This window comes from Heptranchias perlo, chromosome 20 (genome assembly GCF_035084215.1).
Source record: "Heptranchias perlo isolate sHepPer1 chromosome 20, sHepPer1.hap1, whole genome shotgun sequence".
In the NCBI taxonomy this organism is placed as follows: domain Eukaryota; kingdom Metazoa; phylum Chordata; class Chondrichthyes; order Hexanchiformes; family Hexanchidae; genus Heptranchias; species Heptranchias perlo.
This window is the reverse complement of record NC_090344.1, coordinates 14,003,905-14,029,083: the sequence shown is the minus strand read 5'-3', so window position 1 is coordinate 14,029,083 and position 25,179 is coordinate 14,003,905. Positions and strand designations below refer to the sequence as shown.

The 25,179-nt window shown below is 46.6% G+C and overlaps 2 long non-coding RNA genes and 2 other non-coding genes across 4 annotated transcripts; 2 read left to right on the top strand and 2 right to left on the bottom strand.

The window, feature by feature from the left end:
* Positions 1–4,014: 4,014 nt before the first annotated feature.
* Positions 4,015–5,194, bottom strand: LOC137336074 (uncharacterized). The gene is made up of 3 exons (XR_010966560.1): positions 5,115–5,194; positions 4,232–4,345; positions 4,015–4,157 (listed from the first exon to the last, which is right to left on the bottom strand). It is a non-coding gene; the product is annotated as an uncharacterized lncRNA (long non-coding RNA).
* An 821-nt stretch (positions 5,195–6,015) lies between these two features.
* Positions 6,016–7,256, bottom strand: LOC137336073 (uncharacterized). The gene is made up of 4 exons (XR_010966558.1): positions 7,101–7,256; positions 6,346–6,524; positions 6,181–6,278; positions 6,016–6,105 (listed from the first exon to the last, which is right to left on the bottom strand). It is a non-coding gene; the product is annotated as an uncharacterized lncRNA (long non-coding RNA).
* Positions 7,257–13,841: 6,585 nt separating this feature from the next.
* Positions 13,842–13,914, top strand: trnav-aac (transfer RNA valine (anticodon AAC)). The gene has a single exon. It is a non-coding gene; the product is annotated as a tRNA-Val (tRNA).
* A 7,740-nt stretch (positions 13,915–21,654) lies between these two features.
* Positions 21,655–21,725, top strand: trnag-ccc (transfer RNA glycine (anticodon CCC)). The gene has a single exon. It is a non-coding gene; the product is annotated as a tRNA-Gly (tRNA).
* Positions 21,726–25,179: the final 3,454 nt, after the last annotated feature.

Here is a 25,179-nt window from a genome sequence, read left to right as displayed (position 1 = left end):
AGGTGCCTTTAAGGTCCTGATTGTTTGAAATGAACTTCTTCTGAAAGCGTTTGAGATTGAGGTGGAGTGATTTGGGGATTTCTTTTCCCTCTTTGCAAAAGTCTGAACCGCCACTAAAGATAAAAAGTCAAGGGCTAAATTGGGGATTCTACGGGATATGGACCTCGAATCGAGAATTATACCCCGACCTCAACGAGCCCAGAAACAAGAACGTGTCCTTACATTAACGTGTTACGCTCACATTCTCTGAGGGGTCTGTCTGCAAAATAAAATGGCATTTTGAAGAGATATTCTGAGCAGTTCCGTATTGGACCCCGAACAAAGTACAAACACCGCACAATGTTTTTGCTGGTCAAATTCACTAAACATCATAAATTCCACAAAAGCACCACGGGGAGTTGAATCTGTGACCGGAGTTCTTTAAGCAACTAAGCCACGGAGCCAATTCACGGGCACGCTTCTCACTTCCTCATTAATATCTGTGCTACACATTCTGTTGGGGGTTCAGACTGTTTTATCTTTGTCAATTTCATAGAAAATAAAAGCAAGAGTCGATCATTCTGCTCTGCCATTCAAAATGATCATGGCTGATCGTCTAATTCAGTACCCTGTTCCCGCTTTTTCCCCATATCCCTTGAGCATTAAGAAATATATCTATCTGCTTATTGAATAAGTCTAATGACTTGACCTCCACTGCCTTCTGTGGTAGTGAATTCCACAGGTTCACCACCCACTGAGTGAATAAATTTCTCCTCATCTCGGTTCTAAATGACATACCCCGTATCCTGAGACTGTGACCCCTGGTTCTGGACTCCCCAGCCACCGAGAACATCCTCCCTGCATCTAGTCTGTCTCGTCCTGTTAGAATTTTATATGTTTCGATGAGATCACCCCTCATTCTTCTAAACTCGAGCGAATATCGGCCTGGTCGACCCAATCTCTCCTCATACGTCAGTCCTGCCATCCTCGGAATAAGTCTGCAAAACCTTCGTTGCACTCCCTCCATGGCAATGACATCTTTCCTCAGATAAGGAGACCAAAACTGCACACAATACTCCAGATGGTGTCTCACCAAGGCCCCGTACAACTGCAGTAAGACATTCCCTGTTCCTGTACTCAAATCCTCTTGCATTGAACGCCAACATACCATTCGCCTTCCTAACTGCTTGCTGCATCTGAATGCTCGCTTTCAGCGACTGGTGTACAAGGACACCCAGGTCTCGTTGCACCTCCCCATTTTCCCAATCTATCACCATTCAGATAATAAACTGCCTTTCTGTTTTGACAAAAAAAGTAGATAACCTCACATTTATCCACGTTATACTGCATCTGCCATGTTCTTGCCCACTCACCCAACTTGTCGAAATCACATTGGACCCTCTTTGCATCCTCCTCACAGCTCGCATTCCACCCCAGCTTTGTGTCGTCTGCAAACTTGGAAATGTTACATTCCGTTCCCTCATCCAAATCATTGACATATATTGTGAATAGCTGGGGTCCCCAGCACTGATCCCTGCCGTGCCCCACTAGTCACTGCCTGCCACCCGGGAAAAGACCAGTTTATTCCCACTCTTTCCAGTCTGTCAACCAATTCTCAATCCAGGCCAGTCTATTCCCCGAATCCCATGTGCTTTAATTTTGCACACGGTCCTCTTCTGTGGGACCATATCAAAGGCCTTCTGAAAATCCATGTATACCACATCCACTGGTTCTCACCTATCTAATCTACTATTTACATCCTCAAAAAAGTCCATTAGATTTGTGAAGCATGATTTCCCTTTCATAAACCTATGCTGACTTGATCAAATCCCATTAATGCCTTCTAATTGTTCTGTTATCACATCTTTTAAAATAGACTCGAGCATTTTCACCACTACTGATGTGAGGCTAACTGGTCTTTAGTTCCCTGTTTTTTCTCCCCCTCCTTTTTAAAAACAAAAAGTGCGGTTACATTTGCAACCCTCCAATCTGTAGGAATTGTGCCAGAGTATAGAATTTTGGAAGATGATCACCAGTGCATGCACTCTTTCCAGGGCCACTTCGTTTGGTACTCTGGGATGTAGATTATCAGGCCCTGGGGATTTGTCAGCCTTTAACTCCATTAATTTCCCAAGCATTTTTTCTTTAAAAGTAATACTGGTTTCCTTCAGTAGAAACTTGGTTCCTCACATTTCTGGAAGGTTGTTTGTGTCCTACTTTGAGAACAGAACCAAAATATGTTTTTAATTGTCTTCACTAATCTTTTTCTCTTGACATTTAGAGACACTTTTACAGTCAGTTTTTATGTTCCTGCTTGTTTACTCTCATACTCTAATTTTTCCCTCTTAGTCAATCTCTGTCCTCCTTTGCTGAATTTTAAACTGCTTCCAATCCTCAGGCTTGTTGCTTTTTCGAGCAAGTTTATATGTCTCCTCTTTGGATAAATACTTTCCCTAATTTCTTTTGTAAGCCACCATTCCTGTTTTATTTTTGTGCCAGACAGGATTCAATAATTGTTGTAATTCCTGCATATGTTCTTTAAATATTAGCCATTGCGTATCCACCGTCATCCCTTTGTGAAGTTCCCCAATCCATCCGAGCCAACTCACACTTTCATAGTTTCGGATTCAACTACTTCACTCGCCATCTGAAATAAGGAATTCTATCATGTTATGGTCGCTCTTCTCTAAGGGAGCCCGCAAAAGATTGTGAATCAATCCTTTCTCATCGCACAATACCCAATCTAGGATCGCCTGTTCTCTAGTTGGTTCCTCAAAGTATTGGTCTAGAAATCAATCATGTGCACTCCAGGAATTCCTCCCCCACAGTATTATTGCTAATTTGGTTTGACCAAACTACATGTTAAATTAAGTCAGCGTGATTACAGTTGTACCCTACTTGCATGCGTCTCCTATTTCCTGTTTAATGCCCTCTCCTACATCACTACTGTTTGGGGGGCAATAGACAACCCCCACCGTTTTCTGCCCCTTGGTATTTTAGCTCCACCCATACAGATTCCACATCGTGATGTTCTGAGCCAATATCCTTCCTCACTATTGCGTTGATTTCCTCCTTTACTAACAACGCTACCTCACATCATTTCCCTTTTTACCTGTCCTTCCTAAATATTGACTACCCCTGGATGTTCAGTTCCTATCCTTGGTCACCCTGCAGCCATGTCTCCATAATCGTAACTTTTTCATACCCATTAATCTGTGCTGTTAATTCATCGACCTTATTGCAAATGCTCCACACATTAAGACAATGCCTTCAGACTGGTCTTGAAGATTGCTAGTTATCTAGTATTTTTTTCGCACTATGGCCCTATTTGTTTTTTGCTCTTGTTTTCTCCGCCTGCCACTATTGCTTCCTCCCTTTGTCTTGTTTCTAACCTTGTTTTCCCCTCCTCTCTCCCTGCTCAGGTTCCCATCCCCCTGCCATTCCAGTTTAAACCTTCCCCAACAGCACGAACAAACTCCCCTGCGAGGACATCAGTCCTGGTCCGGCTCCGGTGTAACCCGTCCCACTTGTACAGGTCCCACCTTCTGCAGAACGGTCCCAATGTCCAATGAATTTAAATCCCTCCCTCCGACACCATCCCTGCAGCCACACATTCATCTGGTCTCTTCTCCTGTTCCGATAGCCGGAGAGACCAGCAGCCAGTGCTCATGCGAGGAGAGCCCAACACTCGCCAGGCTTGGCAAATTGGTCAATCGATGCAGTCAGGGAAGAGCCAATTCCGGCGACATGTGCCCAGGACCAGTGTTAGAGGCAAGTGAACCAGTCATTCCTGCCCGACACCATTTTGCTACAAACCCACCACAGCTTTGCCCTGGATCTCAATGCGAATCGTTGGGGGGCGGGGGGGGGGGGGGGGAATTGTTTGCTGCAGCCGTGGGATGCTGCAAAAACAATTCTCAAACCAGATACCAAATTAACTCACTGCAAACAGTACAATCCAGCGAGCATTTGAAAGATAACGAGACCAGCAATGGTCTATAACAGGAGTTTATTATCCAACAGACACATCTACAGTTCCATGGAGCTGCACTCGGAGCCCACCCTGCGGCCCTGCTCCATTTTCCACATAGCAACAGTCCCGACCAACAGGGCCACGGAGAGCAGCGCTACCCCAACCGCCAATCCAGGAACACGGGAGGGGGAATCAACAGCAGTATCTGTGGGGAAAAGCCAGGGTTAGATGGGCACCAGTTACTCCATCACGAGAGACAGGTGGAGCATCCTGCTTTACCTTTCTCATCCTGGTGGATCAGAGCAGCCAATCTCTCCTCACCTTCCAGGAAAAGGATGGGTCCATCAGCGGTCACCAAGGCCCCAGACCGGTTATCGGCGCTTCTTCGCCTCTCTGGGGGCGAAGGAGAACAAGAGACAAGAGTTGATGGTGAATAATTAAATCTTCAGTTGTCTGCAAATCCTGAATCAGATGGCCTCATGCAAAAAACCATCAGGGCCCTGGGTACCGGACAGAGTTTAGAATTCCGGCTATAATCGCATCTGGTTCTCACCAAACCGAATCTCAGAAGGACGCACCAACTGAGCAGAGTTTGCAATTGCTGCCGCTACAATGGCCAGTCTGGTCTCCTGGTGAAGGAGACACTGTTTGATGCATTACTTTGACCCGCAATTGGCCAGGTGTCCGGCCCCGGGACATCCTTTCAGTTGCACCCTGAATTCCCAGTGTCAGAAAGAGGACAATTAGATGCTCGTTAAACGTTCTCCAATGCCAAGGGTGGACTGTTCCGAACCGGATGCGGAACACACCCGTGCCAACAATGGGAGGATTCTGCTCTTCAGCGGTCGGCAAGTAGGGCAGCTCAGCATCCGGGCAAGTAGCAAGAGCCAAAAATACTTCATTCACCCCAGCTCAAGGATCAGAGCATCCTTCACAATTCCTGACCTGGTGCAAGATGCGCTCAGACCCGCTGCCCTATATTGACATTCTAAATGGAAACCTGCACCGAATGCAACTGGGCAAGTTCCCAGAACCGCCAGATTCAGGACACTCCTCCTTTTCCCAGTGTTCGGCCTCTTGCTGAGGGAGCTCCGTGTCCAGATGTCCCACACCCACCCCTCCCCATCAGGAATTAATTTCTGGTCAGATCACAGGTACTTACTGGAGCGGCAGGGAGCAGTGCAGTTCTCTCCTCTCGGGTGGAAGGGTAGCAAACCTCAGCACTGCAATGGAAATAAACCTGCAAAGGGACAGTGCGGTACGGTCAGTCACACAGTTCCCAGTCAGGAGATTAATGCTTCTAGTCAACCGACCAACAGGGGGCCTACTCACTTATTAAGAGCCAGGGAACAAGTGATACCAAGTGACCGGGAAAGAAGCACTGAAGGAAACTCACCTCCCCGGTCAGAGCCCGGCCCAAAACTCGGTCCCAGAAAGAGAACGTGCTGACCACACAACGATTATGGTGAGTTGGGAACAGCAAATGGGAAGCAGCGTTTACCGGAAGGAGGCGGGTTTTGTAGTTATCACCAGCAAAGGGGCACCTGGAACAGAGACAGAGGGGGAGTCACACGGTTACAGGTTTACATCAAACCAATTATACCAGCGTGTGGAACACAATATCAACTTCGAAGGACTATTTCCCCCCGTCATTAACTCGGACTCCAGTAACGATTTCTGTATTAATCCCCGCCGATGTCGCACCCTCCCCAATCCCCACACTGCCTCAAGCTCCCTCACTCCCTTACCTGTCCACCAGGAGGTCCCATCGGAGCCCCGAATACGGCTCGGCGGTGGGGGTCGCCCAGCAGTCATTGAGCACCAGCACAAGGGACGGATCGTTCCGGTTCAGAACACGAACCTCCACAAACACGGGCTCCCGGAGCACACTCAGGATAGGGTAGTCACTGGCCACATACCAGTTCCGGTAGCCACCATCTGGAAAGAGAAAGATGAAGGGCGGGCACTATGTGGAGAGAGCCTCAAGTTGAACACCAGCCATCAGCGAGCACTCGTTACCTCTCGCTATTCTCAGCTCCAGAAGCAGGATCCCGGCCTCAGTGGCAGGCAGTGGTGGAGAAAGGGTGTAAACTCTGGGCTTCACCTGCAGATCAGACTCCTGGCTTCCCTTGTAACTGCACTGGACATGGAGCCTGCAAGAGAACGGACACGGCTGAAGAATTCAGCTCCTCATCGTCTCTACCCGCTGAATGTGCTCCTATTCTCACCTGAAAGGGCTGTCCCGGGTCACCGATCCCAAAGCTCCATCCAAGATCTCAAACTCACCCAACACATCCGTTTCATACAGAATGTTCACCCCGTCCAGCTACAAGAGAAAAGACCATCAGTCCCGAACTGAGCAATTGATGGGACTCCCAGCCCGCAATACCTACCCGCTGAGTAGCACCACATTCAGTGACTGCGAACTGAAAGAGCACAGTGTCTGCAGAGGCCACGGTCGGATTGCACTCAGCTCCGTCTCCATCCTTCAGATGGAGGGTTGTTAGGTTCACAGGAGGCAGCGTCAAATCCTTGGAGATGGCGATCAGGACCCGCCCATCCTTGGTGCAGACTGCAAGAGAGGCAATGAAAGGCGGTTAGTTGCCCCACGGGGAGGGTCAAGGGAACTGTTACCGGGAGGGGGACAAACCCCATCCATATTTCAGTTTCTATCCCGTCCCATTATCTGTCAAATGACGACCAGTGGACCAACCAGAGCTCATCACCACGATGGTTGGATTTAAATTGCTTGTATCTCCGATAGAAATTAAATATCAAATCCAAATAGTCAGTGGCAGCAGGGGCCGGGGCTCATTCACTCTGCCCTTCCACAGTGTGATTCCCAAGTCACCGAACAGTAGAATGATTCGAACTGCAGATGCTGGGTGAAAAGGGCGATTAACTATTGCCCTTTCTGTATCTGATTAACAGCACCCCCAATCCCACCATCAAATCTACTCTGCGGGATTGGAAGCTCAATCCCACCAGCGGTTCCACTCTCCGGACTGGAAAAGTTTGAATCTCCAACTGGCGTTGTAGGACAGGAAGGAAAGAGATGAAACTGTCCAGGGAAACCGCGTGCAGCTTGATGGCGGGTGACCCTGGAAAGTCCTAGCGCAGAATATAGACAGACCAAGAATACACCCACCTGGCAGATTGTCCAGTGAATAGAAACACGGCGGCGCATCCAGATTCCCCGCATCGAAGCAGCAGCCTCTCTGCACACACTCACTAGCTTCAATTCCCGGAAATCCGCAGTCTTTGCGGTTTTTAGGAGACAACCAACATTTATCGGCGGGGAAAAGAAGAGAGGGCAGCTGAGCTGAACAGATCACAACAAATAACAAAACAAGAACCCCAACTCCTCCATTCTAACAAGCGAACTCTCCTAAGTAAGTGATAATGGAAAGCCGACTTCCCCTTTTTATAGCAGCGCTGTTTAACCCGCAGTAACGGATTGTCCCAATCAGCCTGAGGCAGAGTCCGTGGCCCACGGGCTCCCGAACATCAACCCGCATTCGCACGGCTCACACGGATGGGCCTGTTTTTCATGGCAGAATAAAGGTGAGACAGAATTACTTGGTACACACGTGACATTAACTCTTCCATTGTTGGTGCTGAATTTGATTGACAACTTGTACCATGTAAATATCTAACACCTGCTGAAATTAATCACAGTAAAATTATGATGTGAACTATATAAAAAAAATAAAGGTGAGACTGGGTCCAACGACACGTTTATTTCTTCATCACAACCAAACTGGAACCAAATCGCATTATATGTTTTTTTTTTGCTTTTTTAGTCACCTTTATTCTTCAGACCAAACGTCACCTTTAATAGTTTATTAAAAATAGGCCCCATCTCCGTGTGACCGGTGGGAATGCGGGTTTTTCAATACTAATTAATAAACAGAGTGAAATCAATATGTTGTTGTCCAGATACGGTACGGTAGCAGAGTGGTTATGTTACTGAAATAGTAATCTCACAATCCTGGCTGAATAATCTCCAAGTCATAAATTCAAATCCCGCCACGGCAGCTGAGGAATTTAATTTCAATTAATTAAATAAAATCTGGAATTAAAATACTGGTATCAGTAATGGGTTGCCATGAAACTACCGGATTGTCGTGAAAACACATCTGATTCACGAATATCCTTCAAAGAAGGAAACCTGCCGTCCTTACCCGGTCTGGCCTAAATGTGACTCCAGACCCACAGCAATGTGATTGATTCTTAATTGCCCTCTGAAATGGCCGAGCAAGCAACTCAGCTGAAAAATCTCGCTTAAAAAAAAGTCATAATAAGAATAAAACCGGACGGGCCACTCGGCACGGGACACGACAAAGGTCAGAACAAGCCCAGTTGACCCCGCAAAGTCCTCCTCACGAACATCTGGAGACTTGGGCCAAAATTGGGGGAGCTGTCCCACAGACGAGTCAAGCAACAGCCTGACATAGCCATGCTCACAGAATCATGCTTTTCAGCCAACGTCCCAGACTCTTCTATCACCATCCCTGGGGATGTCCTGTCCCACCGGCAGGACAGATCCGACCAGAGGTGGCGGTACAGTGATATACAGTCAGGAGGGAGTGGCCCTGGGTGGTCATCAACATTGAATCTGGACCCCATGAAAACTCATGGCATAAGGTCAAACATGGGCAAGGAAACCTCCTGCTGATTACCAACTACCGTCCTCCCTCAGCTGATGATATCAGTCTTCCTCCATGTTGAGCACCACTTGGAGGAAGCACTGAGGATAGCAAGGGCACAGAATGTACTCTGGGTGGGAGACTTCAATGTCCACTACTGACCGAGCTGGTCGAGTCCTGAAGAATATAGCTGCGAGACTGGGCCTGCATGAGGTGTTGAGCGAACCAACACGAGGGATAAACTGACTTGACCTCGTCCTCACCAATCGACCTGTCGCAAATGCATCTGTTCCATGACACCACTGCACAGTCCTCATGGAGACGAAGTCCCGTCTTCGCACTGAGGATACCATCCAACGTGTTGTGTGACACTACCATTGTGCTAAATGGGGAAGATGCAGAACAGATCGAGCAGCTCAAAACTGGGCATCCATGAGTTGCTGTGGGCCATCAGCAGCAGCACAATCTGTTATCTCATGGATCAGCATATCCCTCACTCTACCATTACCAACAAGCCAGTGGATCAACCCTGGTTCAATGAGGAGTGTGGAAGAGCATGCCAGGAGCAACACCAGGCGTCCAAATAATGAGGTGTGAACCTGGTGAAGCTACAACTCAGGACTACATGCATGCTAAACAGCGGAAGCAACATGCTATAGACAGAGCTAAGCGATTCCACAACCAACGGATCAGATCAAAGCTCTGCAATCCTGCCACATCCAGTCGTGAATGGTGGTGGATAATTAAACAAGTCATGGGAGGAGGAGGCCCTGTAAACCTCCCGATCCTCAATGATGGCAGAGCCCAGCACGTGAGTGCAAAAGACAAGGCTGAAGCGGTTGCAACCATCTTCGGCCAGAAGTGCCGTGTTGATGATACATCTGGGCCTCCTTCCGATATCCCCAAAATCATAGAAGCCAATCTTCAGCCAACTCGATTCACTCCACGTGATATCAAGGAACGGCTGGAGTGCACTGGATACAGCAAAGGCGATGGGCCCGGACAACATCCCGGCTGTCGTGCTGAAGTCTTGTGCTCCATAACGAGCCGCCCCTCTCGCCAAGCTGTTCCAGTACAGCTACAAGACTGGCATCTACCCGACAATGTGGAAAATTGCCCAGGTATGTCCTGTCCAAAAAAGCAGGACAAATCCAATCCGGCCGATTACCGCCCCATTAGTCTACTCTCGATCATCAGCAAAGTGTTGGAAGGTGTCGTCGACAATGCTATCAAGCGGCACTTACTCACCAATAAACTGCTCACCGATGCTCGTTTGGGTTCCGCCAGGACCACTCAGCTCCAGAACTCATTACAGCCTTGTTCCAAACATGGACAAAAGAGCTGAATTCCAGAGGTGAGGTGAGAGTTACAGACCCTTGATATCAAGGCAGCATTTGACCGAGTGTGGCACCAAGGAACCCTAGTAAAATTGAAGTAAATGGGAATCAGGGGAAAACTCTCCAATGGCTGGATTTATACCTAGCACAAAGGAAGATGGTAGTGGTTGTTGGAGGCCAATCAGCTCAACCCCAAGACATTGTTGCAGGAGTTCTTCAGGGCAGTGCATTAGGCCCAACCACCTTCAGCTGCTTCATCAATGACCTTCCCTCCATCATAAGGTCAGAAATGGTGACGTTCGCTGATGATTGCACAGTGTTCAGTTCCATTCGCAATCCCTCAAAGAATGAAGCAGTCCGAGCTCGCATTCAGCAAGACCTGGACAACATCCAGGCTTAGGCTGATAAGTGCCACGTAACATTGGCGCCAAACAAGTGCCAGGCAATGACCATCTCCAACAAGCGAGAATCGAACCACCTCCCCTTGACATTAAACGGCATTACCATCGCGAATCCCCCATCATCAACATCCTGGGTTCACCATTGATCAGAAACTTAACTGGACCATCCATATAAATAGTGCGGCGACAAGAGCAGATCAGAGGCTGAGTATTCTGCGGCGAGCGACTCACCTCCTGCCTCCCAAAGCCTTTCCCCATATACAAGGCACAAGTCAGGAGTGTGATGGAATACTGTCCACTGGCCTGCATGAGTGGAGCTCCAACAACACTCAAGAAGCTCGACACGATCCAGGACAAAGCCGCCCGCTTGATTGGCACCCATCCACCACCCTAAACATTCACTCCCTTCACCACCGACCCACAGTGGCTGCAGTGTGTACAACCTTTGGGATGCACTGCAGCAATTCGCCAAGGCTTCTTCGACAGCACCTCCCAAACGTACGACCTTTTCCACCAAGAATGACAATGGCAGCAGGCACATGGGAACAATACCACCTGCACGTTCCTCTCCAAGTCACACACCATCCCGACTTCGAAATATATCGCCGTTCCTTCATCACTGCTGGGTGAAAATACTGGAACTCCCTACCTAACAGCAGTGTGGGAGAACCTTCACCACACGGACTGCAGCGGTTCAAGAAAGCGGCTCACCACCACCTTCTCAAGGGTGATTAGGGATGGGCAACAAATGCTGGCCTCGCCAGCGACGCCCACATCCCATGAACGAATATATATTAAAAAACTTAAATACTGTGGCTACAATAGCAGGTCAGAGGCTGGGCATTCTACGGCGAGTGACTCAGCTCATGACTCTCCAAAACCTTTCTACCATCTACAAGGCACAAGTCAGGAGTGTGATGGAATACCCTCCACATGCCTGGACGAATGCATCTTCAACAACAATCAAGAAGCTAGGCACCATCCAGGACAAAGCAGCCCGATTAATTGGCACCCCATCCACCATCTTTAACATTCACTCCCTCCAGCGCACCGTGGCTGCAGTGTGTACCATCTACAAGATGCACTGCAGCAATGCAATTCGCCAATGCTTCTTCGACAGCACCACCCAAACCCGCCACCTCTACCAGCTAGAAGGACAAGAGCAGCAGGCGCATGGGAACAACACCACCTGCACGTTCCCCTCCAAGTCACACACCATGCTCACGTGACGCTGGGTCAAAATCCTAGAACTCCCTGCCTAACAGCACTGTGTGAGAACCTTCAGCACACGGACTTCAGCGGTTCATGAAGGCGGCTCACCGCCACCTTCTCAAGGCCAATTAGGGATACACAATAAATGCTGGCATTGCCAGCGACGGTCACATCCCATGAAATCATAGATTTCGGAGAAAGGTTGCAGCACGGAAGGAGGCCATTCGGCTCTAATATAACAGCAATCCGGCTCGTCCCACTCCCCCACCGTTTCCCCGTAGCCGTGCAATTCTTTTCCTTTCAAGTTATTATCCAGTTCCCTTTTGAAGGCCATGATTGAATCTGCCTCCACCACCCCCTCGGGCAGTGCATTCCAGGTCCTAACCATTCGCTGTGTAAAGAAGTTTTTCCTCATGTCACCTTTGGTTCTTTTGCCAGTCACCTGAAATCTATGTCCTCTGGTTCTCGACCCTTCTGCCAATGAGAACAGTTTCTCTCCATCTACTCTGTCTCGACCCATCATCATTTTGAATAACTTGATTAATTCTCCTCGCAACTCTCTCTGTTCCAAGGAGAACAACGCAACTTCTCCAGTCTATCCAAGTAACTGAAGTCCCTCATCCCTGCAATCATTCCAGTAAATCTCTTCTGCCCCCTCTCGAAGGCCTTCACATTTTTCCTAAAGTGCGGTGCACAGAACTGGACACAATACTCCAGTTGTGGCCGAATCAGTGTTTGATAAAGGTTCATCATAACGTCCATGCTTTTTTACTCTATGCCTCTATTTATAAAGCCCAGGATCCCGTATGATTTTTAACGGCTTTCTCAACCTGCTCTGCCACCTTCAAAGATTTGTGCACATAAACCCACAGAACTCTCTGAACCTGTGCCCCTTTTAGATTTGTGCCCTCTAGTTTATATTGCCTCTCCTCGTTCTCCCTACCGAAATGTATCATTATGCATGTTTCTGCGTTAAATTTCATCTGCCATGTGTCCGCCATGCAGCCAGTCTGTCCATCGCCTCTTGAGGTGTATCACTATCCTTCACAGTGTTTACCGCCATTCCAAATTTTGTGTCATCTGCAAATTTTGAAGTTGTGCCCAGTACACCCAAGTCCAAGTCATTAATATATATCAAGAAAATCAGTGGTCCCATCACTAACCCCTGGGGAACAACACTGTACACCTCCCTCCAGTCCACAAAACAACCGCTCACCACTACTTTCTGTTTCCTGTCCCTTAGCCAATTCTGTATCCATGTTTCTGTTGCCCCCTTTATCCATGGGCCGCAATCTTACTGATAAGCCTACAGTGGGGCAATTTATTAAATGCCTTTTCAAAGTCCATATACACCGTATCAACTGCATTGCCTTCATCTACCCTCTCTGTTATCTCATCAAAATATTCCATCAGGTTAGTTAAACTCGTTTTGCCTTTAACTAATCAATCCACACTCGTCCAAGTGATTGTGAATTCTGTCCCGGATTATCGTTTCTAAAAGTTTCCCCAACACTGATGTTACCTGACTGGCCTCTTGTTGCTGGGATCACCCTTGCACTCTTTCTTGAACAAGGGTGTAACATTTGCAATTCTCCGCTCCTCTGCACCACTGCCGTATATTTGGATATTTGGATGATTATGGCCAGTACCTCTGCAATTTCCCCTCTTACTTATATCAGCAACCTAAGATGCATCCCATCCGGATCGGGTGCCTTATCTACTTTAAGTGCAGATAGCCTTTCAAGTACCTCTTTTTTATCAATGTTTCGCCCATCTGGTATCTCAACTATATCTTCCTATACTGTAACTCTGGCAGCATCTTCATCTTCGGTAAAGACAAATGCAAAGTATTCATTTCGTCCCTGAGCCACCCACTCTGCCTCCATGAGTAGATCTCCTTTATGGTCACTAATCAGAGTAGGGCTCTTACGACCCGTTTAATGTTTACATGCCTGTGGAAGACTTTTGGATTCCCTTTTATGTTGGCCTCCAGTCTATTCTTATACTCTCTCTTTGACCCTCTTATTTCCTCTTTCACATCCCCTCTGAACTTTCGATATTCTGCCTGGTGAATGAACACATAAAAAGAAGTTAGGATTTCCGTCAGCCTGAAACAAAAAGTTATTAGTTGATTAATGGCGATTTGAACAACTATTCGTCTTTTTTCAGAGTTTAATGAGTATTGCGAAATTAATACAGTAAACTATTTTGTAGAAGTTAATCCCCTGAACGGGATAGGGACCCGTCTCCCACACTGAGAGCATTTGCAGACAGCAGCTATCATCTGAGGGTTTCTGTAGTGTAGTGGTTATCACATTCGCCTAACACGCGAAAGGTCCCCGGTTCGAAACCAGGCAGAAACATTTTGAAAACGTTACCCACTAAAATTCAATAAGTGTGAAAAAGCAAGAATTCAGTCTGTGGTTCAATGTGAATAAAATACCACACCTCACAGAACAGGTCCCATTCTCTGTGTGGTTCAACACAAACTCAAACACGACACATGTGCAGACAGTGTTTAACACTCACTCACGTTTCCTGCACTGACGGTGCAGAAAGCCCCTCTCAAAGCTGCACATTGCGAATAATTTCAGCTGATTTGTGAGAGATCATTGAAGGCTCCTGAAGTGCAGCTTCGGTTAATAACCACAGCATTGCGGCCGCGGCAACAAACATCAGTTTTTCGATGTTTGATATTCCCCAGCTCCCGGATTGATTGAGGCCACGACAGAAACAACATTAAGCCCCTCTTTCGGCCCCGCTCTCTCCAATCACACATTGCTGGCGGGAAGCTGCAAATCCCGCTGCAGACAACGCATTAGTGCCCATCCCTGGGAAACAAGACACCTCCGAAGCTTTGACAACACATCACAGGCATCGTCTGTCCCGGAGCTGTTGCTCCGCAACAAACTCAGAATTTACCAGCTGTTTCAAAATTTATACCTTGAACACTGGACCCTGATATCACTACCCGCTTTAAATGTTTGATGCTTTAACGAACGAGCTACCCTGGCTCGCTAATCGTTTAGTTCCCATCTTAAATATTCATAAGAGGACTCTGAATTATCCCTCGAAGACGTCGAACAGGGGTGATGGTCACTGTTCTAAAATTCTCAGTCACGTGTTGAGGGGTATCCTTGATTTTATTCAACATGATCCAAGAAACATGGACAGCGAACTCGTGAGCTCAAATTCTTCTTGTTTGTGCCAAATGTCTTGTCATTCGTTAGCTCCAATTAAAATAACACTTTACCCATTGGCCCAAAAGCTGAACTTGTCCCACACGGGAGTTGGAAAAGGCCTCTCGACCTTTCAGCGTATTAACATCTGTAAGCTGAATAATTTCACCCGTTACACAGTGACACCAGGCAGCAGATTTCCCTTCCAAATTTTCCCCACACGAAACTTCCAACCGATGAATATCCGCTCAACGAAAATAATTATCGTATGTTTGGTTCCTTCCATTTAAAGATCTCATCCCGGCCCCTTTGCCATATCAGCTGACGCTGAGATCCCCCTCTCCCTCGAAAACAACGAAACTCGCATCTGCTCAAGCAAGACGGAAGGCCAGAGGAACCCAAGTGCCCACATGGGAACACTAAGAAGTAGATGCATCATGGAACATACCAGTTGTACTTTGAACAAAATGCCCGGAGTGAAATGTTGGATTGTTGAAGGTGAGACTGAAACTCACAACCTGAGCACTTCCAGAGCCCATACTGCTTTCATCAGTACCGAAATAACAGTGTTTCTGACAAACAGCTTGATTTTCGGCCTCTCAATGGTCGCTTCGGAATCTTAATCAAAGAGAAGCCGTCAATCAAGAGGCGCTTCGTCAAATATCCGCAATGATCTTTAAAAGCCGTGGAATCTGAACAAAACTCCAAAAGATAAGAACTTTCATTTATATTATTATTAACTGAAGGACATTTTTGCATGGTACTTCATGGAGGATTGAGGCAAAGTGGGACCTGAGACTCAGAAACTCTCTCTGGGCTGTCCGTGACTGAAGAGATGGAAGTTATTTCATTTGAAAACTGAGGCACGGAACTTTCTCGTGGAGAAGTGAGACAGAAGATTGCAGTTGGTTAGTGGCAGTTGCCGGGGAGATCTGAAGGAGAGGGAGAAAAGTCAAAGTCACAGCTGCGACTGCTCAAGTGCTCTGCTTAGCTGTAATATTAAAAAGTAATGTACAGTACAGGGCAGTGTCCTAGGCCCAACCATCTTCAGCTGCTTCATCAATGACCTTCCCTCCATCATAAAGTCAGAAATGGGGATGTTCGCTGATGATTGCACGGTGTTCAGTTCCATTCGCAACCATTCAGATAAAGAAGCAGTCCGTGCCCGCATGCAGCAAGACCTGGACAACATCCAGGCTTGGGCTGATGAGTGCCAAGTAACATTCGCGCCAGAAAAGTGCCAGGCAATGACTGTCTCCAACAAGAAAGAGTCTCACCATGTCCACTTGACATTCAACGGCATTACCATCGCCGAATCCCCAACCATCAACATCCTTGGGGTCACATTGACCAGAAACGTAACTGGACCAGCCACATAAATACAGTGGCTGCAAGAGCAGGTCAGACGCTGGATATTCTCCTGACTCCCCAAAACATTTCCACCATCTACAAGGCACTAGTGAGGAGTGTGATGGAATACTCTCTACTTGCCTGGATGAGTGCAGCTCCAACAACACTCAATAAGCTCGACAGCACCCAGAACAAAGCAGCCCGCTTGATTGGCACCCCATCCACCACCCTAAACATTCACTCCCTTCACCACCGGCGCACAGTGGCTGCAGTGTGTACCATCCATAGGATGCACTGCAGCAACTCGCCAAGGCTTCTTCGACAGCACCTCCCAAACCCACGATCTCTACCAGCTAGCAGGACAAGGACAGCAGGCAGATGGGAACAATACCACCTGCATGTTCCCCTCCAAGTCGTTGGTTCAAAATCCTGGAACTCACGACCGAACAGCAGTGTGGGAGAACCTTCACCACACGGACTGCATCTGTTCAAGAAGGCGGCTCACCACCATCTTTTCAAGGGCAATTAGTGATAGGCAATAAATGCCGGCCTCGCCAGCGACGCCCACATCCCATGGACGAATAAAAAAACCCTCAACCAAACAAACAGACCTTTTGGATGGGTTCACTAATTGGGAATCGGATTTAACTGCTGTGTTTGGGCACACGGTTCCACACTGCTGAACTCCCAGCCCCTTCCATCAGCACTCGCTTTCTTTCACACACCGACTGGATTTCAACATGTTGCTGTTCCATCTGAAATTCATCAAAGGTCTCTCTGCCAAAATATCGAGTGAATCCTAATGCTTGGTATCCTGGCAATTCCCCACGCTCACCATTAGTCTTTGGTCCTTCCAGCATGCTGCATGCAGTGACAAAATCTGTTCTTCCACCGAAGTTTTCTGCTGACTGGATATTTTCAACATTCTCGATTTGGGTGCATGGGCAGGTCATATTGTATGGTCAGACATTCTTGTCCTCAGAATCCAGGGCTTTGCATTCAAAAAATGAAAATAAAAGCGCTTTTATTCTGACTCAGCTCAGACGAAAGGTTATCGACCTGAAACATTAACTCTACTTCTATATCTAAAGATTCTGTCTGAAATGCTGACGATTTCCAGCATCGACTGTTATTATTTCAGATTGGCAACATAGCCAGTATTTTCATTTTGAATAAAAGGGCTTTCCAGTTTCTGCTTATGTGACGCGGTGGTCGAGCGGTTAAATCAATCGATTGTTAATGTATTTTGCTCTGCACGCGTGGGTTCGAATCCCATCCTCGTCGGTATTGTGTTGAAGTCTTGTTTCTCTCATTCACTCCATCCAGAAGTTGTGGCTGTAAGTCCCATGCTTCTCGAAACGGCAGACGGAGGTTTTTGCGTTGTTTGCTGCAATCAGCAACATTTCCTTCCACGAAGGTGCAGAGATTGTGAGATCGCGACGGAACAAACGGACAGCGGTGTCCTGGTAAAAAGAGTCGATCTTATGGTCAACGTCAGAGAAACTAATCGACCATAATTGTGGTTTATATCCTGGATCATTCCGTGTCTGTGTCTGTTCAAAAGGGATGGGTTGTAAGTCCCGGATCATTCCGTGTCTGTGTCTGTTCAAAAGGGATGGGTTGTAAGTCCCGGATCATTCCGTGTCTGTGTCTGTTCAAAAGGGATGGGTTGTAAGTCCGGGATCATTCCGTGTCTGTGTCTATTTAAAAGCGATGTACTGTAAGTCCCGGATCATTCCGTGTCTGTGTCTGTTCAAAAGGGATGGGTTGTAAGTCCCGGATCATTCTGTGTCTGTGTCTATTTAAAAGGGATGTGCTGTATGTCCCGGATCATTCTGTGTCTCTGCCTGTTTAAAAGGGATGTGCAGTTAGTCCCGGATCATTCCGTGTCTCTGCCTGCTTAAAAGGGATGTGCTGTAAGTCCCGGATCATTCCGTGTCTCTGTCTGTTTAAAAGGGATGTGCTGTATGTCCCGGATCATTCTGTGTCTCTGCCTGTTTAAAAGGGATGTGCTGTAAGTCTCGGATCATTCCGTCTCTGCCTGCTTAAACGGGATGTGCTGTAAGTCCCGGATCATTCCGTGTCTCTGTCTGTTTAAAAGGGATGTGCTGTATGTCCCGGATCATTCCGTGTCTCTGTCTGTTTAAAAGGGATGTGCTGTATGTCCCGGATCATTCTGTGTCTCTGCCTGCTTAAACGGGATGTGCTGTAAGTCCCAGATCATTCCGTGTCTCTGTCTGTTTAAAAGGGAAGCGCTGTAAGTCCCGGATCATTCCGTGTCTCTGTCTGTTTAAAAGGATTTGCGGTAAGTCCTGGATCATTCCGTGTCTGTGTCTGTTTAAAAGGGTGTGCTGTAAGTCCCGGATCATTCCGTGTCTGTGTCTGTTTAAAAGGGATGTGCTGTCAGTCCCGGATCATTCCGTGTCTGTGTCCGTTTAAAAGGGATGTGCTGTCAGTCCCGGATCATTCTGTGTCTCTGCCTGTTTAAAAGGGATGTGCTGTAAGTCCCGGATCATTCCGTGTCTGTGTCTGTTTAAAAGGATTTGCGGTAAGTCCTGTATCATTCAGTGTCTGTGTCTGTTTAAAACTGATGTGCCGTAAATTCCAGATTATTCCGTGTCTCTGTCTGTTGAAAAGGGATGTGCCGTAAGGCCCAGATTATTCCTTTTCTGTGTCTGTTTAAAAAGCTGTGCTGTAAGTCCCGGATCATCCCCTGTCTGTGTCACCCGATTTTCTTGATACCTTTTTTCCTTCCGAACTGAAATGACGATCCTCTCTCGAGGAGAAGGTTCACCGCCTGCATCGGGCAACTGGTAGGAAAAATAACAAAAACTGATGAGACCAAGTTCAATCTGCTGGGCTTCCATTCCAACCTCCGCACTCTATCCCCCATTCATCCCCCCTCCCCCAGATATTATAATCTGCGATATTCATAAGGGAATGGCGAAGCCGAATATCACGATTATAATTTTCTTGTTTCGTCAACACTGAATAGCATCAATTGTAATGATTCAGAAGGTAATCATGGAATCCTACAGCACAGAAGGAGGCCATTCGGCCATCGTACCTGTGCTGGCTCTTTCGAAGACCTTTCCATTTCGACCCACACCCCAGATTTTTCCCCATAATCCTGCAAATTAGTCCTCTTCAATATGTCCAATTGCCGTTTGAATAATCCTGTGGAATCTGCTTCCACCATCCTATCAGGAAGTGCGTTCCTGATCTTAACAAACCCTCAGTGTGAAACAATTCTCCTCAATTCCCCTCTAGTTCTTTTCCCAATTATTTTAAATCTATGACCTCTGGTTACCGACCCACTTCCCAGAGGAAACAGTTTCTCCCTACTTGCTCTTTCAAAACCCCTCATTATTTTGAATATCTCTATTAGATCTCCCGTTAACCATCTCTGCTGTAAGGAGAATAATCCCAGCTTCTCCAATCTCTCCATGTAACTGAAGTCCCTCATCACTGGTATCATCCAGGTCAACCTGCTCTGAATCCCCTTCAATGCCTTTTCATCCTTAAGTGTGGTGTCCAGAACTGTACATATAGTCCAGCTGAGGCCTAACCACTGATTTGTAAGGATTAGTATGACTTCCTTTTTTTGTATTCAATGCCCCTATTTACAAAGCAAAGTATCCCTTATGCTTTCTAAACCGCCTTAACAACTTGCCGTGTTTTGTGAATATGCACCTCCAGGTTCCTCTGCTCTTGCATAAATTGTTCCATTTAGATTATACTAACTCTCCATGTTCTTCTTCCAAAAGTGCATCACTTCACACTGATCTGCATTAAATCTGTCACGTGACTGCCCATTTCACCATTCTGTCCATGTCCTCCTGAAATCTGCTACTATCTTCCTCACTATTTACAACTTTTTCAACTTTTGCAATATCCGCAAACTTCGAAATTGTACTCCCTATTCCCACATCCAAGTCATTTATATATAACAAGAAAAGCAATAGTCCTGGTACCGACCCCTGGGGGATCCCACTGCATGTTTCCCTCCAGTCAGAAAAACATCCGTTCACCACTCCTCTCTGCCTCCTATCCCTTAGCCAATTACGTGCCCGCATTACCACTGGTCCTTTAACCCCACGTGCTTCTAGTTTTCGAATAAATCTGTTACGTATTAATTTCTAAAATGTGACCTGAGAATAGCTGTAACCCCGTTATCTTATTCTTAACCAATGAGAATACAGATATTAAGGCCGAGTGATAGATCAGGTGCATTCCCATTACCCGGAGGTGACGGGACCTGAGGAGGGGAAGGCCCATCTGGGCCTTCAGATGTTCCGTCTCCGTTTTCCGAAAACGGAGACGGAACATCGCAAAGATCATCCCGTCGAAATACAACATTTGACTGAAGATCCGACAGCCATGTTCCATCCGGACCTAGCCGTTCAAGGAAGCCTGATAAGTCCATCAGGGGAAAACACAGAGAGAGAGAAGAAATGCAGACAGAGGTAGAGAGAAGCACGCAAAGAAAATAATAGCATAAATCTCCACATTCGGTGATTAAGCTGAATTTAAGGTGCAGCTTAAATTAAACCCCATATCTTACAGGTAAACATTTGGCTGGATTATCTCTTTATCTCTGAGAGAAGTACTGCCTGGTAATTACAGCTCATATTTATTTGAGCATTTCGCACTATGAGTGTGAGTTGGTTTTGAACGCCCAGGTGAATTTCAAAGTCCATGCCTTGCATAATTCGCTCGTTAACCCACAGGTACCGCGCGGCTGTGAAACAGGCTGCCCAGGAGCTTTGCAGACTGTATATTCAAGACATATGTCCAACGCTACACGTGCAACCTGCAGCGGTGTGTACATTAGCGGTTCAGTGGTGGAACCCTCGTCTGCCGGTGGGAAACCAGGGGTTTGGTTCCAGGCCAATGCAGCATCCTTTACCTTTTCATTCTGAACACATGAGATCGCCTGAATTGTGATAAATTCACGTGCCGGCTTCAATCTGTAAAACTTCCTGAAAGATTATCTTCATTTCGTCTACGTGTGTTACGTGGACAAACCCTCTGCATTCTGTCCTCTGGTGCTCAAACATGCTCTGCTGGAGATAAGTCAAACCTGCCTTCTGCACCGCTGAAAAGATGTGAGAAACCAATTGGTGACTTTGGATTAAAAATGGGGACACAACGGGGCTCATCCGGTTTGAACCAATGAAACTCCCTGAGCAAAAATCAGACCCAAATGCAACGGAGACGTTCAGCGAGGGTAAAATTCCACTCCCATATACCCGATCCGCCATCCTTTCAGAACGCTCTGTCCATCCAATCTCGCTTCTTGTACCATGTACGATGCAGAGCAATATCAGGTTCTGCACCAATTATTTCAAATCAAGAATATTAGTCTCTCTTTATCAAATTTGTTTTGAATGTACGACTTGTAATATCAAGTAACACTTTACAGAATGAACTGCGCTGAAACGACATTGTCGTCTGTCTCGGTGTCGTCACAAGATGCACTCGAACACAAGTAAACTTTACTCAAATTGCTGCTTTCATTCACTATGAGAGCGAAGAGACGTAAGTGGACATTTGCAGTTAGCATATGTGCCAGCATTGGTGGTTCAGTGGTAGAATTCTCGCCTCCCACGCGAGGGACTCGGGTTCGATTCCCGGCCAATGCAGGATCGTTTAGCATTCTGCACCAATGAGCAACTTGGGAACTGGAGTCGGCCATTTTGCCCCTCGAGAGTGTTCTGCAATTGAATGAGATTATGGCTGATCTGTGACCAACATCCATATCACCGACTGAGCATCAGAAACCTTAATTCCTCTGGTTCACAAAAACCTATCAATCTCAGGTTAAAAATTAACAATTAAGCTTGCATCAACTGCTGTTTGCGAAAGAGAGTTCCAAACTTCTACCTCCCTTTGCTTGTGGAAGTGTTTCCCAACTTCACTCCTGAAATTGCTGACTCGAATGTTTATGCGATGTCTCCTCGTCCCAGGCACCCAACGAGCAGAAATAGTTTCTCTCCATCTACCCCAACAATTCCCCTTAATATCTTGAAAACTTCGATGAAATCAGCCCTTAACCTACCAAATTCCAGGGGAAACAAACCTCGTTTGTGTAATCTCTCGTCGGAATTTAACCCTTGGAGTCCAGTTATCATTGTAGTAAATCTACACTGCACTCCCTCCACAGCCAATTTATCCTTCCGCAGGTGCGGTGCCCAGAACTGAACACAGTACTACAAGTGTGGTCTAACCAGATATTTGAATAGCTGTAGCATAATGTCTATTCTCTAGTATTCTATTCCTCTAAATATAAAGGCCAGCATTACATTAAACTTTTTGATTATTTTCTGCACCTGTCCATGACATTCTAATGACGATGTAGCTGGACCGCTAAGTCCCTTTGGACCTCCACAGCGTCGAGCATTTCATCATTTAGAAAGTATTCTGAAATATCCTATTTAGGTCCAAAGTGGATGATCTCACACTGGACTAAATTGAAATCCATTTGTCACAGTTTTGCCCATTCATTTATTATATTAATGTCTCTCTGTAATATTGTTCTTCCATCTGCACTGCGTACAATGTTGCCCATCTTGGTGTTATCGGCTGACTTGGATATGTGGCGTTCTATCCTGTCATCTAATATCAATGAGGCCGCCTGAAGGTAAATTCACATCGAGCTACAATCTCCTCATCAGTTTGAGACATTTATTTACTTCACATGTGTTTCGCCTTGGAAAGTTCAGCACTCTCTCCTCTTGATCTTAAAAATGCTTTATATATAATTCAATTCGACCAACAGCAACACTGAAAAGGTATCAGAAGCCAATTGGTGACTTTTCACAAAAAGCCTTCTCGTTGTCAGGGTCGTCGTGGATTCGAACCCGGGACCATTCGTATCATTAATCAATAAAATCCCCCAAGTGAGAATCATACCTCGAGAAAAACAAACCACTGGCTGGAGTGCAGCCAGTATAAATGTACGCTGCCTCCCACAGTCGATCAGCCATCTTTCAGACCGTTTCTGTCCATCCCATCTCGTTTTCTATTCTGGTGTACAGCAATATCAACTTGTGCACTAACTATTTTCAGTCACTAATATTAGTCTCCCTTTACCAAATGGTTTTGACTGTACGACCTGTATTATCAAGTAAGACGTTTCAGATTTAGTTGCTCTGAAACTACCTTGCTTGGGAGGATACTGAGAGGTGTAGATCAACACAGGGACGTTTGAAGTGCATGTCCACAGATCGCTGAAGGTAGATGGACAGGTAGATAAGGTGGTTAAAAGGCATACCGGATACTTTCCTTAATTAGCCGAGGCATAGACTGTAATAGCAGTGAGGTTATGCTTGAACTGTATAAAACATTAGTTAGGCCACAACTTGAGTACTGCGTGCAGTTGTGGTCATCACATTACAGGAAACGTGTGATTGCACTGGAGACTCGTGACTCCCCAAAACCTTTCTAACATCTACAAGGCATAAGCCAGGAGTGTGATGGAATACTCTCCACTTGCCTGGATGTGTGCAGCTCCAACAACACTCAAGAGGCTCGACACAACCCAGGAAAAAGCAGCCCACTTGATTGGCACATCATCCACCACCTTAAACATTCACTCCCTCCACCACCAGCGCACCGTGGCTGCAGTGTGTACCATCCACAAGATGCACCTCCCAAACCCGCGACCTCTACCACCTGGAAGGACAAGGGCAGAAGGCACATATGAACACCGCAACCTGCACGCCCCCTCCAAGTCACACACCATCGTTACTTGGAAATATATCGCCGTTCCTTCATCGTCGCTGGGTCAAAATCCTGGAACTCCCTTCCTAACAGCACCGTGGGAGAACCTTCACCACACGGACTGCAGCGGTTCAAGAAGACGGATCACCTCCATCTTCTCAAGGGCAATTAGGATTGGGCAATAAGTGCTGGCCTTTCCACCGACGCCGACATCCCATGAATGATTAAAAAAATGTTAGGATTTCCTTCAGTCTGAAACAGAATGTTGCTGGTTGATTAATGGCGATTAGAACGAGTATTCGTCTTTTTTACAGAGTTTAATGAGTTTTGCGAAATTAATACAATAAACTATTTTGTAAAACTTAATTCCCTGAACGGGAATCTGACCCGGCTCTCGCACTGAGAGCATTTGTAGACGGCAGCTATCATCTGAGTTATGCCAATATGCATTTACACAGTGAACTTTTCGTCGTGCAGTAATTATCACGCACGCCGAACACACTAAATAACTCCGGATCGAAACCGAGCGGAAACATTTTGAAAACGTTATCCACCAACAATTAGTGAATATAAATGAAGCAAGAATTCACTCTGTAGTTAAATATGAAAAAAACACAACACCTCATCGAAGCTCTGTACAGTTCTGCACAAACTCAAGCATTACAGAGTTACCGACAGTGTCTCTCCCTCACTCCCGTTTCCTGCCCTAACGGTGCAGAAAGCCCCTCTCAAAGCTGCACATTGCGACTGTTTTCAGTTGATTTGTGAGAGATCATTCAAGAATCCTGCAGCGCTGCCTCGGTTAATAACTGCAGTTCTAAACAGCACTGCATCCATCAGTTTTTCGATTTCGATGTTCCCCAGCTCCCGGATTGAGTGAAGCCTGTCCGGCCCCGCTCTCTCCAATCACACGTTGCTGGCGGAAAGAAGCGAATGCCGCCGAAGAAAGCGCATTTCTGTCCATCGCTGGGAAACAGGATACCACCGAAGCTTTGACAGCACATCGCAGGCATCGTCTGTCCCGCAGTTGTTGCTCCGCTGCAAAGACAGAACTTGCCAGCTGTTTCAAAATTTACAGCCTGAACCAGACTTTGAACCTTCAGATCATTATCGGTTTTTAAAGTCCGATGTTCTTCCGATTGAGCTACCCGGACTCGCGATTAGAAAAGTTTCCATTATGCAGATTCCTGTGCTCGGAATTATCTCTCGTTGACGTCGAACCATGATGAGGATCCCTTTTTGAAAATTCTCAGTGACGTGTTGAGGAGAATCCTTGTTTCTGTTGAACATGATGTGAGAAACATGGACAGTGAACTCGTGAGTTTACAATTCTGTTTGTTTGTGCCAAATGTCTTGTCAATCGTTAGCACCAAT